This window comes from Dasypus novemcinctus, chromosome 17 (genome assembly GCF_030445035.2).
Source record: "Dasypus novemcinctus isolate mDasNov1 chromosome 17, mDasNov1.1.hap2, whole genome shotgun sequence".
Classification (NCBI taxonomy): Eukaryota; Metazoa; Chordata; class Mammalia; order Cingulata; family Dasypodidae; genus Dasypus; species Dasypus novemcinctus.
Genome location: NC_080689.1, coordinates 91,904,845 through 91,910,653, shown reverse-complemented (window position 1 = coordinate 91,910,653; position 5,809 = coordinate 91,904,845). Strand labels below are relative to the sequence as shown.

Genomic DNA, 5,809 nt, shown 5'->3' with positions numbered 1-5,809 from the left:
GACATCATTATATACCTATGTGGGCACTATTACCTGAGATTTTAATTTCTTCATATGACTTTGAATTGTTGTCTAATGTCCCTTTATTTCAGCCTGAAAGACTACAGGTACTCTTCAGAGAGTTTTGAAAAGAGATTTAGTTACTTCAAACTTTAAATATACATTTGCTGTGTAAACCAGCAATTCCAGTCCCACTTTTTTTTTTGCCCAGAAGAGATAAAAGCATATTTACATATGAAGATTTATCCATTAATTTCATAGCCACACTTCTCAAAATAACCCCAAAGAGAAAATGTCCATCAACTTGTACATAGAAAATAAAAAGTAATATAAGTATAGCCATTAGTATCAAGGGCTCATTGCTGGACCATCCTTCTTTACTGGTCTTAGCCATTACACTTGGGGGATTGTTGCTGTTCCATTGGGGAATGCAACAGAGCTCCCCTGCCTAGGAACTCAGTACTCCCTCAGTTGTTGTTTTTTAACTGTAACACTATGATAATATCTAAACATTTTTATGTACCCTGTATACATGCCGTGGAGAACTCCCTCCCAACCATGTGCCCCCTATCAATAACACCCCACAGGAGTGTTCCTCTCCTGCCATAGTTGAATCTCTCTGTGATCCAAAACTTCTTTGAAAGTGAAGCCTAATCTATTGCCAGATTCCATTAATAGTAAAATGGGATATAGTGATGGGTTTAAAGGTTAGATATAGAATACATACAAAGTTAGAAAAATTAAAGTAAAAATAAATTTGGGTATCAAAGAATTAAAAAAGAAAAAGCTTTGTTTTTGATGTTTTGCCTTTTATCACAAGAGTGCCTACAACTGTAAGCAGGAGAATTGCATCCATCATCCATTTGGAATCTAAGCCCCCTCTCAATATAGAGGTGGAGTGGACATAACCATCCCAGGGTCCACAGGATGGAGGAGTAGAGGATGGATTAGAGTGGACTTACTGATATTCTATTCTGGAACTATTGTGATTAGTAATGGAAGAAAGTGTAGCATTGATGTGGAGAAAGTGGCCACAGAAGTAGCTGAGGGTAGGGAGAGGGAAGAAGAAATATGATGTGGGGGCATTTTCAGAACTTGGAGTTGTCCTGGGTGGTACTGCAGGGACAAGTTGCTGGACATTGTATGTTCTGCCATGGCCCACTGAGAGGACTGGGGAAAGTGTAAACTATAATGTAAACCATTATCCATGTGATGCAGCAGTGCTCCAAAAAAAAAATGTATTGACCAAATGCAATGAATGTCCCATGATGATGAAAAAAAAGTGATATAAACATAGAAAGGAGTACTACTTGTCAGTAAAATGGAATTAACTATGGACACCAGTAACAACATGGATGAATCGTAAAAATACTGTACAAACTGAGATTAGTCAGATAGAAAACATTACATTCTATCATAATTTCCCATTTATATGAAATTCTAGAAAAAGCAAATTTTGGAAAAGGCTTCAGGCTTCATAATGTGTCCATTAATTGCAATGAATGTACCACACTAGTGAAGGAATTTGTTAATGGGGAGGAGGGTGGGGGTGTGGGGAGTGGGGCATATGGAAATTCCTTATACTTTTCTATATAACATTTTATGTAATCTAAATATCTTCTAAAAATAAATAATATATTCATAAAAAAGAACTTTGAAAGATATTGGGTAACACCTGGCTGTGTGACAGTTGTATAATTGCATATACGTTAAATCAGAACACTTAAAATAGATGAATTTTATATATGTAACAAGTGATCTATTTAGCTGTTGAAAAGTTCTCCTTTGTTGATACAGAGGTTACTATACATTCAGTTTTCTTCAAGAGTATTCATTGTATACCTACTGTGTGTGAGGCACCCTTCTGTCTGCCTTGCCATGAAATCTGTTTCATAATTCATCAGCATCTAAACCATTTATAGTTGATGATGAGACATCTCAGGGTTTCTCTCTTGAAGTTCAGTAAAAGTCTTTGAACCTCTGAATCAAGCCAGTTCCTCCTTTCCCTCAATACCTTCTTACTGACAGACATGTTCAAATTAACCTCTCTTAGCCTCAGCTTCCTACTTATAAAGTGAAGATAAGAATAGAGCAGAATTCTGCTTCCGGTCCGGGACCAACGTGTAGGCTGAGGGTCACGCTGAGGTTCGAGCGACTGCAGGGTCGCCTTTAGGAGTCACCACCATGGCCAAAGACATCAAGACCAAAATCAAGAACTACCGAACTGCCCCTTTTGACAGCCGCTTCCCCAACCAGAACCAAACCAGAACTGCTGGCAGAACTACCTGGACTTCCACCGCTGCGAGAAGGCAATGACTGCTAAGGGAGGTGATGTCACGTGTGCGAGTGGTACCGGCGTGTGTATAAGCCCCTCTGCCCCTCATCTTGGGTGTCGGCCTGGGACGATCGCAGGGCAGAAGGCACATTTCCTGGGAAGATCTGAACTACCCACCGCACTTTTTCTCTGTCCTTCATCCTTCTCCCAGGGTGATGAAGGGGGACCTGGGTACATTATGGTGATCCCTACCCTGGGATCCTGATCATGACTTAACTAATAATAAAAAACTTACTGGAAAAGTAAAAAAGAAAAAAAAAGAATACAGCAAATCTCTAGAGGTGCTCCAAAAACTAAACATTTGTCAATATTTTATAATGAAGTGTGGCTCATAATAAATTCTGTATGTATGTATGTTAAGTAAAATAATACTGAAAAAATCTTGCTCTTATTTATCCCATATGCCAGTGCTTGTAATACTTAAAAAAATGTTTAATATTGTGGCAAGGAAGGCCATTTTACTAAATTTAAAAGCATTCATTCACTTCCCCTTACTTTCAGGGTGAAACCTAATCTCATTACCATATACAAGAATGACTTTTATCTGGTCCTCTTTTCTATCTTTTGGTTTCATTCAGCCAGCAAACATTTTTTGGACATACACTACACTACTCCCTGAGCTATGTGCTAGGGATGTATTTTAGTGTGACTATAAATAATAATGGCTTTCAAATTTCAGTTTCCAGTTGTTCATTGTCTGTACAAAGACATATGATTGATTTTTGTATATTGATTCTGATTCTTGTGACATTGCTTAACTCACTTATTAGTTCCAGTAACTTTTAAAACAGGTTTTATGGGACTTTCAGTCATGTCTTCTGAAAATGTAGTTTTATTTTTACTTTCCAATTATACCTTTCTTTTTCTTTATCTTGCTTTGTTGCAATGATTTTTAGGATGTTATGTAGGAGTAGCTATCCATGTCTTGTTACATATTGTAGGAGGAAATCATTTACTTTCTCAACATTAAAGAATAATTATAGTATCTTTGTACATGTGATTAATCAGATTTATCATGGTCCCTTGTATTTCTAACTTTCTGACTTGCATTGTTGTGAAACATGTTACAAACTATGAAAGCATATCATCCAATATTACTACTTATTATAACCCATATCATTTTTTAACAAATCAATTTTATTTATACATATTAAAAAAGCATACAATTTACCCAAAGTGTATAATCAATGGTTTTTGACATAATCACAGGTATGCATTCATCACTCCAATCATTAGAGCATTTTCATTACTTCAATAATAACAATAAACTAAAAAATGATAAAAAAACAAAAAATTCCTCACTTCTAAGTCTCTCTCTGTTTCCCCTATTGTACATAGATGCTGTTTCTGGCTATTCTTGCACAATTATTTAGTTGCTTAATAAGCAGTTTTATTGAGATATATTCACACACCATATGATCTTTCCAAAGTGTATAATCAATGGCTTTGTGTATAATCACATTGTATATTCATCATCTCAAAACATTTAGAAAATTTTCATTATTCCTAAAAGAAAGACTCAACACAACTTAACATCCCTTCCCAAGTCCTACATAACCACTGATCTAATTTCATCTTTATAAATTTATTTATATTTACATTTTATATAAATGAAATCATACAATGTGTAATACTCACTTAGTATAATGTTTTTATTTTGTCTGATATTAACATTTTGTAGTATTAACCTACATTTGTTCAGCTTCAAAGAAAAGCAATCATATATGCAAATTTACCCATAGTATATTTCATGTAATATATTTCTATTTCACATAATATATTTAATTCATAAAAGCACAATCATACAGTATTTATCCTTTGTGTCTGGCTTGATTCACTCAACATGATGTCCTCCAGGTTCCTGCATGTTTCATCTTACCACTCAGAATATTTCATCTGTGTATACTCCACAATTTTTTCATCCATTCCTAAGTTGATAGACACCTGTGTTGTTTCCAACATTTGACAATAGTGAATAATGCTGTTCTGAACATTGGTGTGCAGCTATCTATTTGTTTCAATACTCTCAGCTATTCTAGGTGTATATCTAACAACGGTATTGCCGGTCCATGGTAAGTCAATATTCATCTGCCTTAGGGACTCCTAAAAGTCCTCCAACGTAGGTGCACCATCCTACATTCCCAACAAACGTGTATAAGCATTCCTTTCTCTTCACATCCTCTCCAACATTTACAGTTTTCTAATTTTTTAATAGTGGCCAGTTGAACAGGTGTGAAAAGATACCTCATTGTAGTTTTGATTTGCATTTCCCTAATTGGTAATGACTTTGAACATTTTTCATGTGTTCCTTCACCATTTGTATTTCTTCTTTTGACAGTTGTCTTTTCAAGGATTTTGTCAATTTTGTAAACAGATAGTTGGTCTTTTCATTGTTTTCACCCTTTTAACAAAGACTGGTGAGGTGCAAAAGTATTTAATTTTGAGGAGGTTCCATTTATTTATTTTTTTCTTTATTTGCTCATGCTTTGAGTGTAAGTTTTAATAATTAGTGCCTACCAAAATATCTTGACTTTTTTTCTTAAATTTTCTTTATATTTAGTTCCTCTGTCCATTTTGAGTTAACTTTTATATAAAGTGTGAGATAGGGGTCCTCTTTCTTTTTGGTATGGCTATACAACTGCCAGCACCATTTGTTGAAAATAATTTTCTGGCACAGCAGGGTGGACTTAACAGATGTTTGTTAGAAATCACTTGACTGTAGATGTGGTGGTTGATTTCTGAGTTCTCCATTCAGTTCCATTGGTCAATTTGTCTGTCCTTATGCCAGTACCATGATGTTTTTACCCCTGTAGCTAAGTAATATGCTTTAAAGTCATGAAATGAAACCTTCCAGCTTTGTTCTTTTTTAAGATATGTTTGGCTTTTGGACCCCTTACTTTCCAAATAAATGTGATTATTGGCATTTCAATTTTTTCAAAAAATGCTGACAGGATATTTTTTTGGGGGTTATGTTTAATCTGTAAATTGGTTTGGGTAGAATTGACATCTTAACAATATTTAGTCTTCCAATCCATGAATGCAGAATGTTCTTCTATTTATTTAATCTTCTTTGGTTTCTTTTAGTAATGTTTTGTTGTTTTCTGAATACAGACCCTTTGTGTCCTAAGTTAAGTTTATTCCTAAATATTTGATTGTTTTAGTCACTATTATAAATGGATTTTTTTTCTGTTTGCCTGCTTTGATTGTACATTAGTAATGCATCAAAACACTATTGATTTTTGTGTATTAATCTTGTTTCCCACCACTTTGCTGAACTCATCTATTAATTCTAACAGCTTTGTTGTGGATTTTTCAGGATTTTTCAGATATGGAAACTTATTTGTGAATAGTGAAAATTTTACTTCTTCATTTCCTATTTTATTTCTTTGTCTAGCCTAATTGCTTTAGCTAAAACTTCTAGTGTAATACTGAGTAATACTGGTGACAGTGGTAATCCTTTTCTTGTTCCAGATC

General features: G+C 34.6%; 1 pseudogene; it reads left to right on the top strand.

Annotated features, from left to right (window-relative positions):
* The first annotated feature begins 2,101 nt into the window (after positions 1-2,101).
* On the top strand, positions 2,102-2,492 carry LOC131273890 (cytochrome c oxidase subunit 6B1-like; annotated as a pseudogene).
* The last annotated feature ends 3,317 nt before the right edge of the window (positions 2,493-5,809 follow it).